Source organism: Equus przewalskii, chromosome 14 (genome assembly GCF_037783145.1).
Source record: "Equus przewalskii isolate Varuska chromosome 14, EquPr2, whole genome shotgun sequence".
NCBI lineage: Eukaryota > Metazoa > Chordata > Mammalia > Perissodactyla > Equidae > Equus > Equus przewalskii.
This window is the reverse complement of record NC_091844.1, coordinates 1,901,118-1,927,091: the sequence shown is the minus strand read 5'-3', so window position 1 is coordinate 1,927,091 and position 25,974 is coordinate 1,901,118.

The following is a 25,974-nucleotide window of genomic DNA, read 5'->3' as shown; positions in this document are numbered from 1 at the left end:
CCTTCAAAAGGGTGATTGTGTGAAGGAGAGATGCTCAGATCTTCAGGGGATTATTAGGTATTAGCTCCCAACTGACGCTAGTCCCAGGGGACACAAATGCCACTTGTACTTGAATGGTTAGAGTGGGGCTTATGGAAAAACACTTGACAAATAGAGTCTTGATCTAAATTTGTCTCACAATATGCCTGTGGGCTCACAGATCCACCCTGTGCTTATGTCCCTAGTTTCTGCATGTATAATTGGAACAAATAGACTTGGAACTGGCATAACTCCCACATTTATCCCCTCCCCTATGGAGCAAGGACTAGTATGGTCCTATGGCCAAGTGAAAGCCCCTGGAACCACCTGCTCCACCCCTGGGCAAAATGGTAAACCAAAAGTAACACTGCATTTCTGAGAAGAAAAGCAGAGTTTAGTATTACCTCAAAAGGCATTAAAGATGCAAGAATGGTGAAAACAAATTTTACTTCTAGATTGACTATGAGTTATAAATTTAGCCAAGCTATGATTACAAATGTAGTTTGTTTACTAAGGAAACCAAGAAAACCCCTGGCACCTGGTATGCAGATATTGACTTGGCATACACATTTTTGATCCCAATTACTCAGTACAATTAAAAGCAGTTTGCCTTCATCTACTAGAGACAGCAGTACATTCTTATTGGCTAACCAGAACCATTGGCTATGGTAACTCTCCTCCTCTGCCACTAGAGAGTTGACAGAGACTTTGGTCATCTGATCAAGCATGTTAATTAAATTATAGGCATAGCAACAGGAAATAAGAAGTAGCCTAGTTACCTTGGTGTAAGAATGAGAATGACAAAACCCATAAAAGTCAGCAGCATGACTCTGTAAACTTACTAGGGATGCAGTGGTCTTGGTAGTATAAGCTGTAACCTCTAAAGTGGAAAAGAGTTGCTACACTTAGCACTGACTATAAGAACATAAAATAAAATGAAACATGAATACAAAAGAGGTACAATACTTTATATATTTTTCAAATATATGTATGTATTTATTAATATAAATTATACAAGACGTGTATATATATATATATATATAAACTCTAAGGGAATAAAGAGATGACAGCTATTCCTAGAAGACAAAATAGCTGGTGCAACTATCCTGAGGCAGAGAACAGCTTGACTTGAGAAGGAATGGAGAGGAAGCCAGGGTGACCACAGAGTAGGGAGCAGGAAGGAAGTTTGGTATATAACGAGGTTGAAGGGGTGGGCAAGAGTCAGGTCACAGGACCTCACAGGTCAGAGTGAAGATTTGGTATTTAGTCCTAAGTACAACTGAAGTGTTTTAAGCCCGGGCAAGGGCAAAGAGGACTGATGTGATTTGATTTACGTTTGAGAACCATGAATCTGGCTACAATGTGAAGAATTAGGGAAACAGGATTGGGAAAATTAGAGGCATTAATCTGATGGAGGAAAGAAATAAATAGGAGAGTTGGGATATTGACTTATTTATTGACAGATTATATATGTGTATTGTTATCATTAGCCAAAGTCTCAAGATCCATTTGATTGGTTTCCAAGCAAACTGCCATAAATCACTATGTGCCAAAAGTAAATAGAATGACAGCTTGTGACAAACTTTCCAACATACAAGCTGCAAGGGAGAGTGCCAATATTAAAGGCTAATAATAGTTCTTTTTTGTGTTAAATAAAAATATATAGAAATAGATTCCAATATAATGTATCAACCCAGTGGACCCTCTTACATTCGTCTGAAATCTAAGAGCACGCTCCACTTTGGAGAAAACTGACTTAGACAGATGTTCAGTGGTAGGGAGTTAATGAAAGTTTGGAAAAATTGAACATAAGTGAGTTCCTTTTCCCAAGTTCCTGGGAAAATCCCAGGAGCCCTGGAGAAACTGAGTAATAAACTCCCTTCTCTGAGCAACCTAAACCTTCTCCAGATCCTCAGAGTTTAGGATATAAAAGAAAAAGCCCTGCTTTCCATCTCTGTCTCTTCCAGGTGGTAACACAAATCCATGCTAAACCAAACATGTGGTAAAATGCTCAGCTTACAATCCTGTGGGCATCAGAGCTGCACTTGAGGAGCAAAGGCAAACAATGTCACCTTCCCAGAGTTATCCAGCTAAGGGGACAGAATGGTGTATTAATAGCAGAGCTTGAGAATTTATAGAGTAAGCACTTTACATGACCAGTCTCTAATCGTCACTGCACCCCTGAAAGTTATGATCATCTAGCTTTCTGTAGATTAGGAAATGGAGGTTCAAAAGGTTGAAATGAATGGTCAAAGGTTATTACATCATTCATAAATACATATACATATTCATGAATGTCTACCAAATGATAATACTTACTCTTCTTATTTATTACTTAAAAAAAAGTAATATCAAAAATGTATCTGGTGGCAGCCAGCATAAATCCAAGCAGATATTGGTATGATGACCAGCCTGCCAGCACACAAATAAACAACAGGAATTCACATTGGAATTCAATCTTCTATTTCCTCTGGAGCACGATTCACACATTCTACAAAATAATTTTTTATGGAATCAGGAGATTTGCACTGTCTCTTAACAGAGTAGCCAGCCCTGGTGGTCTAGTGGTTAAGATTCAGTGCTCTCATAGCCATGGCCCGGGTTGTTTCCCAGTCAGGGAAACACACCACCCATCTGTCAGTTGTCATCTGCATGTTGCTATGATGCTGAAAACTATGCCACCAGTATTTCAAATATCAGCAAAGTCACCCATGGTGGACAGTTTTCAGCAGAGTTTCCAGAATAGACAGACTAAGAAGACACACCTGGCCACCCACTTCTGAAAAAATTGGCCATGAAAACATGTATAGCAGCAGAGCGTTATCTGACACAGCACTGGAAGGTGAGAGGATGGTGCAAAAAGGCATCCACTCTGCTGTACACAGGGTTTGCTAGGAGCTGGACTCGACAGCACTAACAACAACTCTTAGAGTCTGGGTATTCAGGTACACTCTCTTTTTCACTTGAAAAGGACAGAATATCAGAAACCTGTCTGATTCTTGGACAAATGTGAAAGCCGTCACACACTGGCACCAAGGTCAAAACACAAAAAGCACAAGATACCTGAAAATGTGTGTGAGGCACTGAGGAAGGCAGTGTAGGAAGTTCAAGTGGCACACAGACTAGTCTCACCACTTGTTGGCCCTGTGACCTTAGCAAGTTTCTTCCTTTCTCTGAGCCTCAGTATCCTCATCTGTATAGAGGGAATAGCAAGCCACATAATTTAACATTGATAGCAGGATTAAATGAAATGTAAAGGCAGCATCATATAAAGGTCAAGAGAGTGGCCTCTGGAAACAAACTACCTGGATTTCTATCCTGACTCTCTCTCTTACTAGCTGTATAATCCTGGGCAGATTACTTAACCTCTTGTTTAAATTCCTTCATCTGTAAAATGGGCAATGGTAGCATTTATCTTTAAAGTTCTGGTGAGGATTACATGAATTGGCACATGAAAACTCTTATTATAGTGCCTGGCACATTGCTAATGTTCAATAAATGCCAAGTGTGATAATACTGATGATGATGATGGTCACGAACAAGAGCAAAGGTAAGGACTATCAAGGTGCTCAGAACATACAAGAGGCTCCAGACATGTGTAATCCTTCCTACAATTCAATGATCCATACCCATAACCCCTGGTTAAGATTAAGACTCCAATTTAAACTAAAATGCCTGCCCGCAAACACAAAGTTTTAAAGACATTCATATAGAAACTACAACCCCTTAAGTTTAGTCAGAATCTAAGGCAATAATCTCACTCATTGACGTGTTTTCAGGGTTCATCAATACATTAAACTAGCTCATCTCAAACTTTTCCAAAAATTATGCAACTGTTTTGTTCTAAGATTGTTAGAAGCCCATTCAATGCTTTTATTATACGGTTCTGTCCTAAATAATCAAAATTCAGTAGCTAAAACTACACCAGTTACTTTTATAGTGTTTGATAATGAGTGAGAAAGATCTGTCCAGACAAATCCATGAAAAATCATTATTGGGGCTGGCCCTGTGGCCTAGTGGTTAAGTTCAGCACACTCCACTTCAACGGCCTGGGTTTGATTCCTGGGTGCAGACCTACACCACTTGTCGGGGGCCATGCTGTGGCAGCAAACCACATACAAAAGAGAGGAAGATTGGCAACAGATGTTAGCTCATGGGGAATCTTTCTCAGCAAGAAAAAAAATCATTATTATATTAAACTCACTGTTTTCATACACCACCCACAGACACTATGGGGAGAAAAAAATGACAGCTGTATGTAATGTGATTTAAGTATTCCATAGAGTGGTGATTTTGCCATGAAACAAAATTTCTTGGCACTTTCACATTAGTTTTTCATGTTGTCATATTTTCAGAGAAAAATAAAAAATTAGGCCAAACACTGTTTCTCTCTCTCTCACACACACACACATACATCCCTGCTGCCTTCTCTGGTGTATTTTGTGTTTACATGGTTGGAAGAGCTAATAGTCCATTACTGTATCCAACCAACAGTGCTGGAACTGAGAATGTCCTTGTATCTTTGTAATAAATCACAAGAGGAGAGCAGCTCTTTTAGTAATGGACCTAAAGATGATAAAATAAATATATATTTGTCCTCTGAGAAAAAAATTATATATATACATATATATGTCTGTCTCGATTAACGTCAAAAGATCCCTGTTTTACTCTTCTTTCTGTACATTTTTTTGTATTCATGTTTTTCTTACATCCCTGCCTTGCTTTGCAGAAATAGACATTATTAGGTTAGAAAATAACAAGCCAACATCCCGAAGAGCAGAGGTTCTCAAATTTGATCATGCGTCATTTGCAGGAGCACTTGGGAGGGAGTTTCTTTTAACACAGATTCCTGCACCTGACTCCAAAAGTTTCTAACTCCACAGGTCTAGAGTGAAACTGGAGCCTTTGCATTTCTAACCAGTTCACAAGTGATGCTGATGCTGCTAATCCAGGGGCTACAATTTGAGAACCAGCGATGTAAAAGAATAACCACCAAACTTACTCAGGGTTCCAGAACCAGGGTTCTGTTCTCAGCTCTGCTGTGTGACCTGAAGTGGGATATTTAATCTCTGGATCACAGTTTCTCAATGGTGAAATGAGCAGTTTGCACTAGATGAACATCAAGGTCTTTTCCAACACCAATGATTCATGAACGCTATGCTTTCTCGGCATCTTCTGCCCCTTACTGGGGTGCTGCTCCTCCATCACACTCAGGGACTTCTCTCTTTGACTCAGTATCCAGCAGTGGTTTGCAAAGTTTTTCAGAAGTAGCAAGGGCAATTAAATACATCTATTTCTATTTCATATTTCTAAAACGTAAGATGCTTTACAATCCTTTATCTCTTCCTCCCATGCTTAGCAGAAAGAGAGGATATATTGTTGGCTTTGGTTTCAAGAGGCCAGCTTTCATAGTGACTATAATAGCAGAAGAATTGACATAATAATAACAATAATTGCAATTAATATTTGTTTAACACTTACTATATGCCAGACACTATGATAAGGCCTTTACATACGTCATCATTTAATCCTCACAATAACCCCGTAAGTCAGTCATTATTGTCATGCTCATCATTTTAGGCAAGAGAAAGCATACCCAGAAAACACAGCCCACCCATAGTCCAGCATTGAACAAGTAGCGGAGATGGGATGCAAAATTAATTTTGTTTGATTCCAAATCTTGTGATGTTGATAGTGGTAATAGTTACCTTTAGAGGGCTCAAATTTAGAAGGCTCAGAATGATTTATCAGCTATCCTCCCATCCCCGAAGCCCCTTAACAGATGACCAACAGCATTCAAAATGCTAAGCCTCAGCCTCAAAAGCCTTCAACAACAGTAGCTCCAGAATTTCTACCCAGGAAAGGCCATTCTGTCTGAACAAGGAGGCTACGCAATTCTTTAAACTGCTTTTACTTGCCCTTTTTGTAGGATCGTACCTTCATTTGGGGTGACTTGAAATGAATTTCCATGGCAAATACAGTGTTTCTCTTGTTTTGTGTGGCATTCGTTATGTTTGGGAGACCAGGGAGACTACAGGGAAGTAAGGTTTCCCCATTCAGGTTATCCCCTGGACTACCATGGCATCTCCAATGCTTCACATTCTCAGCAGGCATTCCCCAATGCATTCCTCCCTTCCAGGGGCTGCACAAAGTTTTGTCAGAGAGTGGGTCACCTCCTGACCATCTCAAGGGGCTCACAGATATATAAGACTGACAGGCACTTGAAAAAATAGCAACACTGGACGCAAAATTAATGAGTAATTTTCCTTCCAAAAGAATCCCATGAAGTCTTCCTCATTTCAGTAAACTATAAATGTAAACATTTTGGCAATGTTTATAATATATTCTACTTACTTTGCATATATTAACTAATTAAATGATTGCAACCAGACTATAAGTAAGTAATACACTAATACCATTTTATAAATGAGGAAATTGAGGCATAGTGAAGTAACTTGCCAAGGGCTGCACAAAGTAAATAGCAGAACCAAGAAGCAACCCTAGGCAGCCTGGCTCATACCCATGATCCTAACACACATTACTGCCTTTCTGAATAGAAGGTCCATTCTAGATGATCAGGCTCAAATCCTTGACTCCTTTCTTGTTCTCCAACCTCAAAGCCCATCCTAGTTGGACCACATCTCACCTCTTCCATTGCACCACCCTAGTCCAAGCTGCCATCATGCCTTGTCTGGATTATCACAAGAACTTTATGACTGGTCACTCTGCTTTTGCCCTGGATCTTCTGCAGTTTCTTCTCAATGTGACAGAAGAGTGATCCACTCCTGAACTCAGAATCCTGCAGTGACTTGTAAGCTCAGAAAAATTGCCAATTCCTATAACAGCTTGTAATACCTGAGGGATCCGTTCCCAGACACACATTCCAACAGACACTCTACCCTACTTGATCCCCTGCCACTTTCTCCTTGCCCTCTCTGCTTCAGCCACAGGGGTGTCCTCGCTGTTCCCCAAACATGCAGAGAACCCTCCCCTCAGTGCCTTCATGTTGGTTGAGTCAAATGTATATCTACATGGGAAATAGTGAATTTGACCTCTACCTGCCCTAAGTACAAAGGCCTGAATTTTCAGACAGACTCACATAGGGTATGAGTCTTTCCCAACACTGAGCTTTACTTAGCATTATCAAAGGATAAAAGAAAGAAACAATGGCCACCAACACAGCTCATGATTTGAGAGGCCCAAAACTATCAGACTCAGTATCCTAAAGGTCACATTCTCTGTGCTGGGAGACATTTGGTTTTGGAGGAACAGAAGAGCACTCTCTGTGCAGCACAAACCACCTCAGGGAAGGTGCTCAGATTCAGGGTCTCCAGGTTCCTAAACTCATTGATTGCACATCCAGAGGGCCTTCATGACTATCCCTTTTTGTTCAGTACAGCTGCACCCCATAGTCATAAATTACAGGATTACCTATAGTAAACAATCTAATCAAATCAGGTATGTTCTGCTAAGCATTTTTAGATAAGAATTTATCATATAGCATCTCCCAACAGTCGGAGCTAGAAAATCCTACCAATGTGTTAACAGAGGTTTAGTTGAGGTGAAAAAAAAGCCTTAAGAGGAAAGAGAGAATGAGCTACAGACCGACTTCTAACTAATTCCTTCCCATGACTTCACACCATATACAGGAATCAGTTCCAGATGAATTGTAGATCTAAATGTAAAACATAAAACATAAAGCTTTTAGAACACCCAGGCAAAGATTTCTTACACAGGATAAAAAAAGCACTAATTATAAAGAAAAAATGGATCAATAGTTTGGATTAAAATTAATAACTTCCATTCATCTTAGAAGACACTATTAAGAGAATAAAAAGGCAAGCCATAGAGTAAGATATAATATGGGCAATGCACATCTCCAATAAAAGATGTCTTATCCAGAATATAAATGTGTTCAAAGAACTCCCATAACTCAATAGGAAAAGATAGAAACCTCAACAGAAATATAAGCCTAAAAAAGAAAAGAAAAGAAAAAGCTTGAACAGGCTCTTCTCCAAAGAAGATATCCAAATGGCCAATAAATATATGTAAAGGAAATCAACTTCATTAGTCTTCAGGGAAATGCAAGGTAAAACAACATGAAATAGCTTTACCACCCACCAGAACAGTCAAAATAAAAAGAGGAAATGTTCCAAGAGTTGGTGAGTGTATAGAGCAGCCAGAATGCCCAAGCATTGCTGGGAGGAGTGTACACCGACACAAGCACTATGGAAAATTGGCAAGATTTCCCAAAGTAAAAGAAACATCCACCTTACAGCTCAGCAAATCCCTATCTATGTATGTCCCTAACATAAATAAATACATGTGTGCACTAAAACATATGGACCAGAATGTTCATAAAGCACTGCCGCACTATTTGCAGCAGGCACTAACTGAAAACAACCCCAAAGCCCAACACATGGAATGAATCACTTTCACACATGATTCATACCATGGAATATCATATAGATATAAGAATGAACAAATTGTAGCTAAATACAGGATAGATGAACCCCCAAAATGTAAATTGAGTGAAAGAAGCCAAACATGAATCTCTTATCATCTATTTATCTATCTATTTCTAATTCAAAACCAAGAAAACTTATCTATGGTATAAGAACAGAATAGTGGTGACACTATGCCAGGGGAGCAACAGGGCAGGGAGGATGTGACTTGAAGGGGCAGAGGTGGGCTTCTGCAATGCTAGCAATATTCTATTTCTTGATCTGTATGTCAGTTACACAGAAGTGTTCACTTTGAATTCCATTGGGTTGTACACTCTTATGTTTATAAGTTGTAATTCTATGAAAAAAAAACTACTAAAGAATGCACTCACTTTTAATGCATTTAGGTGAGGCGTATACTCTCCAGATCATGATGATCCCCATGTTTATCTGTTGTCTTGCCCCGAATCTGCTGTACATTTAACTCCTGGCCCCTAAGGCTTTTAAAATTGAGTCCCTGGGTAAGTTAGCTAAAGTCTCATGGCCTTTTTTTCCCCACTCCCTCATCCTTCTGTTCTGATATGATTTCCACATCAGGTTGATTTCTTTAAAACAAGCAAACCAACCAAAAGTATTTTTCTCATCCCCAGGTGGACCAAGCTATGAAATGGGACATAGTCATCCTGATTGGGTGAAGCTTTGATTTAACGTTTGAAAAGTTATTCACTTAACTTCCATCATGTTATTCTTTTATCATACAATGCTAGAGAAAAGTGCTGAAAGTATAGTCTAGAGTTTTTCAAGTCACCAAGTAGTTCCTGAAATCCATATACACAGTCATGAAGACTTAATTTCAAACTGATGAGATAAGAATAGAAATAAATATCTCTCTGGTTGACTAAGCAAACACAGACATCTGAAATGCCAGAGCAATGTGGTCCCAGCTTGAGCATCCAGCTCCATATGAAAGTTCCAGACAGGACTCCAGGACTTGGCAACTTATACCAAATTCACACTCTGCAGAAAAGGGGCTAGACCTCTGCCTATAACAATGCACTGTGTCTCTTTGCCGGAACTCTAGTCCCACTCTCAACATTTCAGGGTATTGGGTGAGTACAAATGGAGGCTCCTATATCAAAATGTCTAAATATTTCAAAATTATACATCAAGCAGGCCTACCCATGTTTCTACACAGGTTCACATGCCCAGTTCCTGTGGATTATCTGTGCAACCTAGAGACAAAATGAGCTATACTCTCCTTCTGATGCCTGAGATCACAGTGACGGGATGGATCAGCTGGGGTAAGATGGACAAAAAGCCAGCCCAGGACCAGGACTCTCAGGTGGTGACTGGACCAGTGAACCTGTTGAATCTCCCCTGGGAACCAGGCCAATAGGTTTTCCTTCACCATGCCTCATTTTTCAGACAAGGGACTTCCAGGCAGTTTTAAGTATCTTCCAAAACCACACCATCTGAGCAGATGAGGGAGGGAACCCAGTTATCCAGGACTCAATTTGTCTGTATCCATTTAGTGGGATCTGGGACAGTCAAGTTTACACAAACCTAGAAACTCTTTCTTTGATTTCAGAGGAAAGAGGCTGTAGTTTTCTCCTCCCACTGGAGTCATTCATGTGCATCTAGTCCGCATTCTCAGTTTGAAGGGATAGTCTCAATCAGTTATCCCCTTTAGTAACCAAAAAGAGGGAAAAAGACCTAAGTATAAGCAGAAGTTATTGGAGGGCTCTCTGGTGGCTCACAGAACTGATGGGAGGAATAAAGAACCAGGCATAAAAAACAAGAAAAGTCATTTAATGAGGACCGTCACTGAAAACTTGGCTCTCCTTGCCACTCCAGTGGCAATACTACCCTGCTCCCCCTACCACCAAGAACCCCATTGCCGACAGCATAATTCAATCCCACTAATGTACTAAAGGAGAAAATTGTGATCATCCCCACAGCTGCCTAAAAATCATATGATAAAATTCACCAAAAAATTCATAGTTTAAAATTAAAAAAATTCTTAGGAATAGAAGGAAACTTGGTAACTTTATAGAGGATAACCAACAAAAATCAGTGGAAAGCAGCATTCTTAAATGGAAAATCTTGTATTTAAAAATAAGTCATCAAAAGCATCCCAAAAGAAAAATCCTGGCTTCACTGGTGAATTTTACAAAACATTAAAAGACTTAATACCAATTCTCCTCAAATTCTTTCAAAAAATAAAATAAAAGGGATCACTTCCAAACTCATATTACAAGTCCAGTCTTACCCTGATACCAGAGCCAGACAAGGACTCTACAAGAAAAGAAAACTATAGACTAAAATCCCTGAAGAACAAAGAGGTAAAAATTGTCAACAAAATATTAGCAAACCAAATACATACCTCAAAATAATAAAGGCCATGTACAACAAACCCACAGCTAACATTATAATCAATGGAGAAAAATGGAAAGTGTTTCCTCTAAGATCAGGAATGAGACAAGGAGGCCCACTCTCAGCACTTCAATTCAATGTTGTACTGGAAGTCCTAGCTAGAAGAATTAGGCAAGACAAAGAAATAAAAGGTATCCAAATCAGAAAGGAAGAAGTAAAATTTTTGCTATTTGCTGGTGATACGACCTTGTATATAGGAAATCTCAAAGAGTCAGTCAAAAACCTGTTGCTTTTAATCAATGATTTCAGTAAAATGACAGGATACAAAATCAACATACAGAAATCAATTGCTTTCCTTTTCACTAATGATAAATCATCTCAAAAAGAAATAAAGAAAACTATCATATTCACAATAGTATCAAAAACAATAAAACACAGGAATAAATTTAACCAAGGAAGTGAAAGATCTATACAATGAAAACTACAAGACTTTGCTGAAAGAAACAACAAATGGAAAGATATCTCATGCTCATGGACTGAAACAATTAATATTGTTAAAATGGCCATACTACCTAAAGTCATCTGCAGATTCAATGCAATCCCCACCAAAATACCAAAGGCATTCTCCATAGAAATAAGAAGAAATAATCCTAAAATCTGTGTGGAACTACAAAGACCCCAAATAGCCAAAGTAATCTCGAGACAACAGAATGAAGCCAGAGGAATCATACTTCCAGATTTCAAACTATGCTACAAAGCCATAGTAATAAAAATGGTATTCTACTGACACAAAAATAGACACATTGACCAATGGAACAGAATTAATCCAAGCATATACCATTAACTAATAGTCAACAAGGTAGCCAAGAATACCCAATGGGGAAAGGATAGTCTCTTCAACAAATGGTAATGGGAAAAGTAGAGAAACACATCCAGAACAATAAAATTGGACCCCCATCTCACACCACTCATAACGATTAACTCAAAATGGATCAAAGACTTAAACATTAGACCTGATATCATAAAACTTTTAGAAGAAAACATAGAGAAGAAGCTCATTGATATTGCTCTTGGCATTAATTTTTTGGACATGATGCCAAAAGCACAAACAGCAAAAGCATAAATCAACAAATGGGACTACATAAAACTCAAAAGATTCTGCACAATAAAATTAACAAATAAAAGAATGAAGACAACCTACAGAATAGGAGAAAAATCTTGCAAACAGTATATTGAATAAGAGATTAATATCAAAAATATATAAAGAACTCAGTCAACTTAATAACAAAAAAACAAAGAATCCAATTAAAAAATAGACAGAAAAACTAAACAGATATTTTTCCAAAGAGGACATCAAATTGCCAACAGACACATAAAAACATGCTCAATGGCATTAGTCATCAGGGAAATGCAAAAAGAAAACCACAATAAGATATCAACTCACACCTGTTAGAATGGCTATTATCAAGAAGACAAGAGACAACAGGCACTGGTGAGGATATGGTGAAAAGGGAACGCTTCTGCATTGTTGGTGGGAATGTAAATTGATCTAACTACTATGGAAAACAATATGGAGATTACGCAAAAATTAAAAATAGATCTACCATGCAATCCAGCAATTCCACTTCTGGATATATACCCAAAGGAAATAAAAACAGAATTTCAGAAAAATATATGCATTGCCATGTTTATCACAGCATTATTTGCAATAGCCAAGATATGGAGACAATACAAATGCCCATCAACAGATGAAAGGATTAAAAAGATGTGGTATATATACACAACAGAATAATATTCAGCCATAAGAAAGGAGGATATCCTCCCATTTGTGACAACATGGATGAACCTTGAGCACAGTATGCTAAGCAAGATAAGTCAGACGTAACAAGAGAAGTACTATGATATCACTCACATGTGGAATCTAAAAAAGTTAAACTTGCATAAAACAGAGAGTAAAATGATGGTTACCAGAGGATGAGGGGAATAAGAGTGATGATGCTTAAGGGTGCAAACTTGTTACAGATAGTAAATAAGCCACAGAGATCTAATGCACAGTATAATGAATACAAACAATAATATTGTACTATAATTAGCTAATGTGATAAATATTACTATTTTGGTAATTATATTACAATATATAAATGTAGCAAAGCAACATGCTGTACACCTTAAACTTATACAATGTTACATGTCAAATGTATCAATTTAGAAAAAGCAAATTCAACAGTACATTAAAAGGATCATAACCATGATCAAATGTGATTTATTCCAAGGATGCAAGAATGGTTCAATGTACACAAATCAATCAATACGACATACCACATTAAAAAATAAAGGATAAAAATTATATGATCATCTTCATAGATGCAGAAAAAGTATTTGGCAACATTTAACAAATAAAAGAATGAAGACAACCTACAGAATAGGAGAAAAATCTTGCAAATGATATATTGAATAAGAGATTAATATCAAAAATATATAAAGAACTCAGTCATGACAAAACCTGTCGATAAACTAGGCATAGAGGGAACACACCTCAACATAATAAAGGCTATAGATGACAAGCCCACAGTTAACATCGTACTCAGCTGTGAAAAGCTAAAAGCTTTTCCTCCAAAACAAGAAACAAGACAAGGATGCCCACTCTTGGCACTTTTATTCAACTTAGTACTAAAAGTCCCAGCCAGAGCAATTAGGCAATAAAAAAATAAATAAAAGGCATACAAATCAGAAAGAAAGAAGTAAAATTTTCTCTGTTGAAGATGACATAAACTTATATATATGAAAAGTCACCGCCCAAAATCTGTTAGAACTAATAAATGAATTCTGTAAAGTTTCAGGATACAAAATCAATATGCAAAAACCAGTTCTAAATAGTAACAATGAACTATCAGAAAGAGAAATTAAGAAAATTTTCCATTTACAGTAGCATCAAAAATAATAAAATACCGGGCTGGCGGGACCAAGATGGCAGAGTGAGAGGTCTTCTTTGTCTCTCCCCCGTCGAATCTACAACTAATTGGACATTCACCGATTAACAAAGGATATCCAGATAGCATCTCAAGACGTCTAAAAGTCTCGTGCTACTACACATCAGAACGTGGACAGACCTCCCCCCGCCCCGGGAGGAGGTGGAAATAGGTGAAAGCTCTCCGACCCCCGACCCCCGACCCCCGGACAGCCTAGTTCCTGCAGGAGGCTCTCTTCCAACGGACTCCACCATAGCATCGCCAGACACCAAGGACAGGAGTGTGCACTCACCAGCAGAGCAAGGGTGGAAACAGGTGACAACACCGCTACCCAAGCCCCCCATGATCACACCTAGGCCCAGGCGGAAATCCTCAGGGCCCCGCACCCACTGTCAGAGAAGGCTTCCACTCGCCATTAGCAGGGAGGCCCCGCCCAGAAACCAGAACAAAGAGAAGCTCCTGGCGGGCCCAGCATGGCACCAGACCACAAGCTGCCACTGAGCTCACGGTCTCTGGAACACGGCTCGGTACAGGGGGCACCCTGACTTCCCATAGAAGTGCTTGGGGACACGTTTGGATCTCCAGCGCCTGGCTCTGTGGTGCGGGGGAAGGCTTCAGGGTCCCACACCTCCCTGGCAGGGAAAGCCTCTGCTCACCATTAGCAGGGAGGCCACACCCAGAATCCAGAAAAAAAGGAGGCTCCCGGTGGGCAGATCCCCTGGGGTGGCTCCAGATTGCAAGCTGCCACTGGGCTCACGGTCCCTGGAGCAGAGCTCGGTGCAGGGGGTGCCCGGACTTCCTGTAGATGTGCTTGGGGACACGGTTGGGGCTCCAGCGCCTGGCTCTGTGGCATGGGGGAAGGATCCAGGGTCCTGCATCTCCCCAGCAGGGAAAGCCTCTGCTCACCATTAGCAGGGAGGCCCCACCCAGAAGCCAGAACAAAGAGAAGCTCCTGGCGGGCCTGGCACGGCACCAGACCACAAGCTGCCACTGAGCTCACGGTCTCCGGCGCACGGCTCAGTACAGGGGGCATCCTGACTTCCTGTAGACGTGCTTGGGGACACGTTTGGATCTCCAGCGCCTGGCTCTGTGGCGTGGGGGAAGGTTTCAGTGTCCCACACCTCCCTGGCAGGGAAAGCCTCTGCTCGCCATTAGCAGAGAGGCCACACCCAGAATCCAGGAAAAAGGAAAGCTCCCAGTGAGCGGATCCCCCAGGGCGGCTCCAGGCCGCAAGCTGCTGCTGAGCTCATGGTCTCCTGCACACGGGTCAGTACAGGGGGTGCCCAGACATCCCGTGGACACACCTGGGGACTGGGTGGAGCTCCAACACCTGGCTCTGTGGCCTGCGGGGTTGCTCCAGGGTCCCACACCCTCCCAACAGGGAGGGCCTCTGATCGTCATTGGCAGGGAGGCCCCACACAGCATTCAGAACACCAGGAAGCTCCCTAGAGCAGAATTCCCCACAAGGCAGCAGCTTACAAGCCACCACCAGACCTACGAACTCTGGCTGTGTCCCAGACGAGGCAAGGGGCTCCCAGAGATCCCATGAGAGTAAAGTGGGGCAGAGTAGAGCTCCAGTGACATGACTACGTAGCCCACAGGGGAACTCCAGGTTCTTACAGCAGCCTCAGTGAAAGCCTCTGCACAGCACTAGTGGAGAGGTCCCGACTGGCAATCACAAGGCAGGAAGGCCCTGGGGCAAAAGCAGCACAGCTAAGTGAGTTAATGACGGACTGCAGAAGATACCCATAGCTCTGCTGGGACTTATAGTGGACAAGTGTGATCTGGTGGGCTCTGTTAGTGACAAATTGGAAATTATAGGTGATCCTGCTCCTGGCTGATGGGAAAGCCCACAACACTGCTGCAGACCACAAGGAGGGAGCACGTCTAGGTGGGCTGCCGCAGTAGGCACCAGCAGCCTGATGCCCCTTTGCGATAGCCCCCACAACCTACAAGGGACCCCACAGGACCACTGTGACTACGAGGAGGGGTCCAGACCCAGTCAGTAACAGCTGACAGGGTTCCTGGTTGGGGCAGTCTAAACGGCTGCCCCCACACACACACCAGTCGCAACAAGTGGAAGCAGCGACTAAACTCTATCTCTATGCGGAGGCACAAACCCACACCATCAAGCAGTATGAAAAAATATATTAAATCTCCAGAACAGAAGGAAAATGATAAGCATCCAGAAAACAATCCCAAAGACAATGAAATCTACAACCTAAATGATGATGATTTCAAAACTGCCATTATGAAAACACTCAAGGACCTAAAAGAGAATTCAGATAGACAACTCAACAAGTTCAGGAGCTATGTCACAAAAGAGCTTGACACCATAAAGAAGAACCAATTAGAAATACTGGAGATGAAGAACACAATGGAGGAGATTAAGAAAAATCTGGACTCTCTGAACAGTAGGGTCGATAATATGGAGGACAGAATTAGCAATTTGGAGGATAGGAATGTAGAAATGCTGCAGGCAGAGGAGGAGAGAGAATTAAGACTAAAAAGAAATGAAGAAACTCTCCGAGAATTATACAACTCAATTAGGAGATGCAACATAAGGATTATAGGTATACCAGAGGGAGAAGAGAAGGAGAAGGGGGCAGAAGGCCTGTTGAAAGAAATAATAGCTGAGAACTTTCCAAACTTGGGAAGAGAGATGGAACTTCATGTCACAGAAGCCAATAGATCTCCAAGCTTTATTAATGCAAGGAGACCAACCCCAAGACATATAGTAGTGAAACTAGCAAAAGTCAAAGACAAAGAGAAAGTACTAAGGGCAGCCAGGCAGAAGAAAATAACTTACAAAGGAAACCCCATAAGGCTATCAGCAGATTTCTCAGGAGAGACCTTACAGGCTAGAAGAGATTGGAATGAAATATTCAAAACTCTGAAAGATAAAAACTTGCAGCCAAGAATACTCTACCCAGAAAAAATATCCTTCAAATACGATGGAGAAATAAAAACTTTCCCAGACAAACAAAAGTTAAGGGAGTTCATCATCACAAAACCTCCTCTACAAGAATTGCTCAGGAAGAAACTCATTCCTGAAAAATCAAAAAAAGGGAAGGGGTTACAAAATCCAGAAGAAAGGAGATAAGCAGAAGGAATAATACAAAGTAACAGCTCTCCATCAGGACAAAATGCAAAAGAACCAGAAAGCAGTGATAAAATTGCAACAGTAGGCCCCCACGTTTCAATAATCACACTAAACGTGAATGGATTGAACTCTCCAATCAAAAGGCACAGAGTGGCAGGATAGATCAAACAACAAGATCCAACAATATTCTGCCTCCAGGAGACACACCTCAGCCCCAAAGAAAAACACAGACTCAGAGTGAAGGGGTGGAAGACAATACTCCAAGCCAATAATGAACAAAAGAAAGCAAGTGTTGCCATACTTATATCAGACAAAGTAGACTTCAAAGCAAAACAGGTAACGAAAGACAAAGAGGGGCAGTATATAATGATAAAAGGGACGCTCCACCAAGATGACATAACAGTCATAAATATATACGCACCTAACACAGGAGCACCAAAATTCGTGAAGAAACTCTTAACAAAACTAAAAGGAGACATCAACAGAAATACAATAATAGTAGGGGACCTTAACACCCCATTAACACCAATGGAGAGATCATCCAGACAGAAAATCAACAAGGAAATTATAGAATTAAGTGAAAAATTAGATCACATGGACCTAATAGATATATATAGGACACTTCATCCAAAAACAGCAGGTTACACATTCTTCTCAAGCCCACATGGAACATTCTCAAGGATAGACCATATCTTGGGAAACAAAGCAAGCATCAATAAATTCAAGAGGGTTGAAATAATATCAAGCATCTTTTCTGATCACAATGCTATGAAACTAGAAATCAACTACAAGAATAAAGCTGGGAAAGGGCCAAAAATGTGGAGACTAAACAACATGCTACTGAACAAACAATGGATTATTGAAGAAATTAAAGAAGAAATCAAATATTTTCGGGAGAAAAATGAAAATGAAAACACACTGTACCAAATTATTTGGGATGCAGCAAAGGCAATCCTAAAAGGAAAATTCATTGCAATACAGGCTCACCTCAATAAGCAAGAAAAATCTTACATAAACAACCTCAAATGACACCTAACAGCATTAGAAAAGGAAGAACAAACAAAGCCCAAAGTCAGTAGAAGGAGGGAAATAATAAAAATTAGAGCAGAAATAAATGATATTGAAACAAAAAAGACAGTAGAAAGGATCAATGAAACAAAGAGTGGGTTCTTTGAAAAAATTAACAAAATCGACAAGCCCTTAGCCAGACTCACTAAAAAAAAAAGAGAGAAGTCTCAAATAAATAAAATTAGAAACGAGAGAGGAGAAATCACAACAGATACCGAAGAAATACAAAGGATCATAAGAGAATACTATGAAAAACTATATGCCAACAAATTGAACAACCTAGAAGAAATGGATAAATTCCTAGACTCATACAACCTACCCAAACTGAATCGGGAAGAAATAGAGAATCTGAATAGACCAATCACAAGTAAAGAAATAGAAATAGTAATCAAAAACCTCCCCAAAAATAAGAGTCCAGGACCAGACAGCTTCTCTGGAGAAGTCTACCAAACATTCAAAGAAGATTTAATACCTGTCCTTCTCAAACTGTTCCAGAAAATAGAGGAAGATGGAGCACTCCCTAATGCATTCTATGAAGCCAACATCACCCTGATCCCCAAACCTGACAAGGACAACACAAAGAAAGAATACTACAGGCCAATATCACTGATGAATATAGATGCAAAAATCCTCAACAAAATTTTGGCAAACTGAATGCAGCAATACATCAAAAAGATTATACACCATGATCAAGTGGGATTTATATCAGGGACACAGGGATGGTTCAACATCCGCAAGTCAATCAATGTGATTCACTACATTAACAATATGAGAAACAAAAACCACATGATCATCTCAATAGATGCAGAGAAAGCATTTGACAAGATCCAACATCCATTTATGATAAAAATCCTCAATAAAATAGGTATGGAAGGAAAGTACCTCGACATAATAAAGGCCATATATGACAAACCCAGAGCCAACATCATACTCAATGGACAAAAACTGAAACCCATCCCTCTCAGAACAGGAACAAGACAAGCGTGCCCACTTTCACCACTCCTATTCAACATAGTACTGGAGGTGTTGGCCAGAGCTATTCGGCAGGAAAAAGAAATAAAAGGAATCCAACTAGGCAACGAAGAAGTAAACCTCTCGCTGTTTGCAGACGACATGATCTTACATATAGAAAATCCCAAAGAATCCATACAAAATCTATTAGAAACAATCAACAACTACAGCAAAGCTGCAGGGTATAAAATCAACATACATAAATCAGTAGCATTTCTATATGCTAACAACGAACTAACAGAAAAAGATCTCAAGAACTCAATCCCATTCACGATTGCAACAAAAAGAATAAAATACCTTGGGATAAATTTAACTAAGGAAGTGAAAGATCTATACAACGAAAACTACAAGACCTTCTTGAAAGAAATCGACATCGACATAAAGAGATGGAAAGACATTCCATGCACATGGATTGGAAGAATAAACATAGTTAAAATGTCCATACTACCTAAAGCAACCTACAGATTCAACGCTATCCCAATCAGAATTCCAATGCCATTCTTTACAGAAATCGAACAAAGAATCCAAAAATTCATATGGGGCAACAAAAGACCCCGAATTGCTAAAGCAATCCTGAGAAAGAAGAACAAAGCTGGAGGCATCACAATCCCTGACTTCAAAACATACTACACACTACTGAACAAGCAATGGATCATTGAAGAAATTAAAGAAGAAATAAAAAAATACCTGGAAACAAATGAAAATGATAGCATGCCATACCAACTCATATGGGATACAGCAAAAGCTGTATTAAGAGGAAAATTCATCGCAATACAGGCACATCTTAACAAACAAGAAAAATCCCAAATAAGCAACCTTAAAGCACACCTAACTGAACTAGAGAAAAAAGAACAAATGAAGTCCAAAGTCAGCAGAAGGAGAGAAATAATAAAAATCAGAGCAGAAATAAATGCTATTGAAACGAAAAAGGCAGTAGAAAGGATCAATGAGACAAAGAGCTGGTTTTTTGAGAAGATAAATAAAATTGACAAACCACTAGCCAGACTTACAAAGAAAAAAAGGGAGAAAGCTCAAATAAACAAAATCAGAAATGAGCGAGGAGAAATAACAGCAGACTCTGCAGAAATACAACAGATTATAAGAGAATACTACAAAAAACTATATGCCAACAGAATGGATAACCTAGAGGAAATGGATAAATTCCTGGACTCCTACAATCTCCCAAAGCTCACTCAAGAAGAGGCAGACAATTTGAACAGACCAATCACAAGGAAAGAGATTGAAACAGCAATCAAAAACATCCCAAAGAACAAAACCCCAGGACCAGATGGCTTTCCTGGGGAATTCTACCAAACTTTAAGAGAGGATTTAATACCTATCCTTTTCAAGCTATTCCAAAAAATTAGGGAAGATGGAACACTTCCTAACACATTCTATGAGGCCAACATCACGCTGATACAAAAACCTGACAAGGACACCACAAAAAAAGAGAACTACAGGCCAATATCACTGATGAACATAGATGCAAAAATTCTAAACAAAATTTTGGCAACCAGAATTCAGCAATTCATCAAAAGAATCATACATCAGGATCAGGTGGGATTCATACCAGGGACACAGGGATGGTTCAACATCCGCAAATCAATCAACGTGATACACCACATCAACAAACTGAGGAATGAAAACCACATGATCATCTCAATAGATGCAGAGAAGGCATTTGACAAGATGCAACAGCCATTTATGATAAAAACTCTGAACAAAATGGGCATAGAAGGAAACTACCTGAACATAATAAAGGCCATATATGACAAACCCATAGCCAACATCATACTCAATGGGAAAAAACTGAACCCCATCCCCCTGAAAACAGGAATGAGACAAGGATGCCCTCTATCACCACTCTTATTTAACATAGTACTGGAGGTCCTGGCCAGAGCAATCAGGCAAGAAAAAGGAATAAAAGGAATCCAAATAGGGAGGGAAGAAGAGAAACTCTCGCTGTTTGCAGACGACATGATCTTATATATAGAAAACCCCAAAGAATCCATCAGAAAACTGTTAGAAATAATCAACAACTACAGCAAAGTTGCAGGGTATAAAATCAACTTGCATAAATCAGTAGCATTTCTATACTCCAGTAATGAACCAACAGAAAAAGAACTCAAGAATACAATACCATTCACAATCGCAACAAAAAGAATAAAATACCTTGGGGTAAATTTAACTAAGGAAGTGAAGGACCTATATGATGAAAATTACAAGGCCTTTCTGAGAGAATTGGATGACGACATAAGGAGATGGAAAGACATTCCATGTACGTGGATTGGAAGAATAAACATAGTTAAAATGTCCATTCTACCTAAAGCAATCTACAGATTCAACGCCATCCCAATCAGAATCCCAATGACATTCTTTACAGAATTAGAACAAAGAATCCTAAAATTCATATGGGGCAACAAAAGACCCCAAATTGCTAAAGCAATCCTGAGAAAAAAGAACAAAACGGGAGGCATCACAATCCCTGACTTCAAAACATACTACAAAGCTACAGTAATCAAAACAGCATGGTACTGGTACAAAAACAGGTGCACAGATCAATGGAACAGAATTGAAAGCCCAGAAATAAAACCACACATCTATGGACAGCTTATCTTTGACAAAGGAGCTGAGGGCATACAATGGAGAAAAGAAAGTCTTTTCAACAAATGGTGCTGGGAAAACTGGAAAGCCACATGTAAAAGAATGAAAATTGACCATTCTTTTTCACCATTCACCAAAATAAACTCAAAATGGATTAAAGACCTAAAGGTGAGACCTGAAACCATAAGGCTTCTGGAAGAAAACGTAGGCAGTACACTCTTTGACATCAGTAGTAAAAGGGTCTTTTCGGACACCATGCCTTCTCAGAGAAGGGAAACAATAGAAAGAATAAACAAATGGGACTTCATCAGATTAAAGAGCTTCTTCAAGGCAAATGAAAACAGGACTGAAACAAAAAAACAACCCACTAACTGGGAAAAAATATTTGCAAGTCATATATCTGACAAAGGCTTAATATCCATAATATATAAAGAACTCTCACAACTCAACAACAAAACATCAAACAACCCAATCAAAAAATGGGCTGGAGACATGAACAGACATTTCTCCAAAGAAGATATATTGATGGCCAATAGGCACATGAAAAGATGCTCATCATCGCTGATCATCAGGGAAATGCAAATCAAAACTACACTAAGATATCACCTTACACCCGTTAGAATGACAAAAATATCTAAAACTAATAGCAACAAATGTTGGAGAGGTTGCGGAGAAAAAGGAACCCTCATACACTGCTGGTGGGAATGCAAACTGGTGCAGCCACTATGGAAAACAGTATGGAGATTCCTCAAAAAACTAAAAATAGAACTACCATACGATCCAGCCATCCCGCTACTGGGTATTTATCCAAAGAGCCTGAAGTCAGCAATCCCAAAAGTCCTGTGCACCCCAATGTTTATTGCAGCACTGTTTACAATAGCCAAGACGTGGAAGCAACCTAAGTGCCCATCAACAGACCAATGGATGAAGAAAATGTGGTACATATATACAATGGAATACTATTCAGCTGCAAAACAGAACAAAATCATTCCATTTGCAATAACATGGATGGACCTTGAGAGAATTATGTTAAGTGAAATAAGCCAGCAAGAGAAAGATAATCTGTGTATGACTCCACTCATATGAGGAATTTAAAACTATGGACCAAGAACAGTTTAGTGGATACCAGGGGAAAGGTGGGGTGGGGGGTGGGCACAAAGGGTGAAGTGGTGCACCTACAACATGACTGACAAACATTAATGTACAATTGAAATTTCACAAGATTGTAACCTATCAATAACTCAATAAAAAAAATCAAAAAAAAAAACATACTACAAAGCCACAGTAATCAAAACAGCATGGTACTGGTACAAAAACAGATGCACAGATCAATGGAACAGAATTGAAAGCCCAGAAATAAAACCACACATCTATGGACAGCTAATCTTTGACAAAGGAGCTGAGGGCCTACAATGGAGGAAAGAAAGTTTCTTCAACAAATGGTGCTGGCAAAACTGGACAGCCACATGTAAAAGAATGAAAATCAACCATTCCTTTTCACCATTTACTAAAATAAACTCAAAATGGATCAAAACCAAGTCATGGAACCAACCTAAGTGCCCAGCAACTGATGATTGGATAAAGAAGATGTGGTATATATATATACAATGGAATACTACTCAGCCATAAAAAAGGACAAAGTTGTCCCATTCACAACAACATGGATAGACCTTGAGAGTATTATGTTGAGTGAAATAAGCCAGACAGAGAAAGACGAACTCAGTATGACTCCACTTATAGGTGGTAGTTAACGTATGGACAAAGAGAACTGATTGGTGGTTGTCAGGGGAAAGGGGGGTGGGGGGAGGTCACTAGGGGTGAAGTGGTGTACCTACAACTGTAATTTCACAAGGATGTTAACTTTTATAACCTTAATAAAAAATAAAAAATAAAAAAATAAAAAAATAATAAAATACCTAGGAATAAATTTAACCAAGGAGGTAAAAGATCTGTATATTGAAAACTGTAAGACATTGATGAAAGAAATTGAAGAATCCACAAATAAATGGAAGGATATTGCACGCTCATGGATTGGAAGAATTAATATTGTTAAATTATCCATATTACTCAAAGAAATCTACAGATTCGATATAATCGCTATTAAGATTTAAATGGAATTTTTCAGAGAAGCAGAACAAACAGTTCTCAAATTTGTATGGAACCACGAAAGACCCAAACAGCCAAAGCAATCTTGAGAAAGAATAACAAAGCTGGAGGAACCACACTTCCTGATTTCAAGCTATCTTAAAAAGCTATAGTAATCAAAACAGTGTGATATTTTCATAAAAATAGATCAATGAAACAGAATAGAGAGCCCAGAAATAAACCCACACTTATATGGTCAACAAATGTATTACAAGGACCTAAGAATATATAGTGTGGAAAGGATAGTCTCTTCAATAAATAATGTTGGGAAAACTGGACAGCCACATGCAAAAGAATGAAACTGGACTTCAATCCTACACCATACACGAAAATCAACTAATGGATTAAAGACTTGAAGATAAGAGCTGAATCTGAAAAACTTCTAGAAGAAAACGTAAAGAATAAGCTCCTTGACATTGATCTTGGCAATGGGTTTTTGGATTTGATGGCAACACAAAGGCAACAAAAGCAAAAATAAACAAGTAGGTCTACATCAAACTAAAAAGCAAAAAAAAAAAAAAAAAAGACAAGAAAGAGACTAGCCTTGAGTTAAACCTTAAAATTAGATCTATTTCAGTGTCTAAAAACACAGGGTTCTTCTCCATATATTTTTTCCTTCTGTCCATCAAATGAGCCCAATGTCTTTTCATCAAGGAAGTAAAGGCATTTTTAAGATAAGAATAAAAAACATTTAATTTTTGTGTGTCTCTGAAAATAAAACAATCAATACCAGCTTTTAATCCTTTGTGTAGCTATATTTTACTTTACTCTTTCTATAGTTTACCATTATATATATTACTTAATTTATTATAAAAAGCAATAATTTATCATAGTAAACTTATGAAAATAATAATTTGTTCTTTCTTAATCATTAAATTGCAGTAAAATGTCCCAATCTGAACATTTATTCAATAACTTATTGTTTTTCTCATATTTGTGAATATATTAGGTATATATTGGTATTTGGCCATTATATGGCAATTCTACATTTGATCAAAGAGGAAATCAAATCAGGAATTAGGAAGTATTTTGAAGTGAATCAAAATGAAAATATGAATTTTCAAAACTTAGAGAGAGATGCAGTTAAAGTTGTGCTCAGAAGAAAATTTATAGATTTAAATTTTTATATTAAAAAAGAAATGTTAAAAATTGAGTTTTTAATATCCATCTCAAGATATTAGGAAAAGAATAGCAAATAAGAACAAAGAAAGAAAGGGAAAGGAAATAATAAGATGAAAACAAATTAATGAACAGCAAAAAAATCAATAAAGCTAAAAATTGGTTCTTGGTATGGACAAATAACACTGATAGACTTCTACCAAGTTTCAACGAGAGAAAGAACACTTATTATCAATATCAGCAAGGGAAAAGAGAGCATCATTAGAGATCCTATGAGATAATAAAATAATATAATGACAAATTTTTTCCCCATAAATTTGAACATCTACTATAAATAGATAATTTTCTTTTAAAAATCAAATTTATCAAGGTTATAACAAGAAGAAATATAAAATCTAACCAGTCCTATATTTATTAAAGACATTGAAACTAGTTTTAAAACATCTTTTAACAAAGATATATCCTGAACCAGAAGGTTTCACTTGATAACTTTTTAAAACAATCAAAGAGGAAATAACACTAGTGTTTAATAAAATCATACAGAAAAGAAGATAGAGAGTTCACAACTTACTTTATGATGCCAATGTAAGTTTGATGTGAAAACTTGCCGAGGATATTATAAAAACTTAAAAATTTTAGGCCATCTCTCTCTAAATAATGCAAAAAATCTCTTTTTATGCTATTGAATAAAATCTAGCAATATGTAAAGATATCAAAAACAAACTAGTTTTATCTTACAACTGCAAGAATGGTTTAACATCCAAAAATTAATCAATGCTATCCATCATGGTAACAGAAAGGAAAAAATGGAAGAAAGAAATCATTATAGATGTAGAAAAAGCTTTTGATAAATTTCAATATTCACTCTTGATTTTTAAAAAGCCCTCTTATCAAGCTATGAATAGAAGAAAACTTTATTAAATTGGTGGACTCTGTTCTAAAAAAAATAAGGATGACCATCTTAACAATTTCTCTTCTACTTAAAAGTGGAGAATGAACAGTGAAATAAAGTGACAAAATAAAATAAAAGTTATAGTAACTAGAAAGGAAGAATAACTCTGTCCTAATTTTCATATACATTACACTATACATGTAGAAAACACAACGGAATTTACAATTA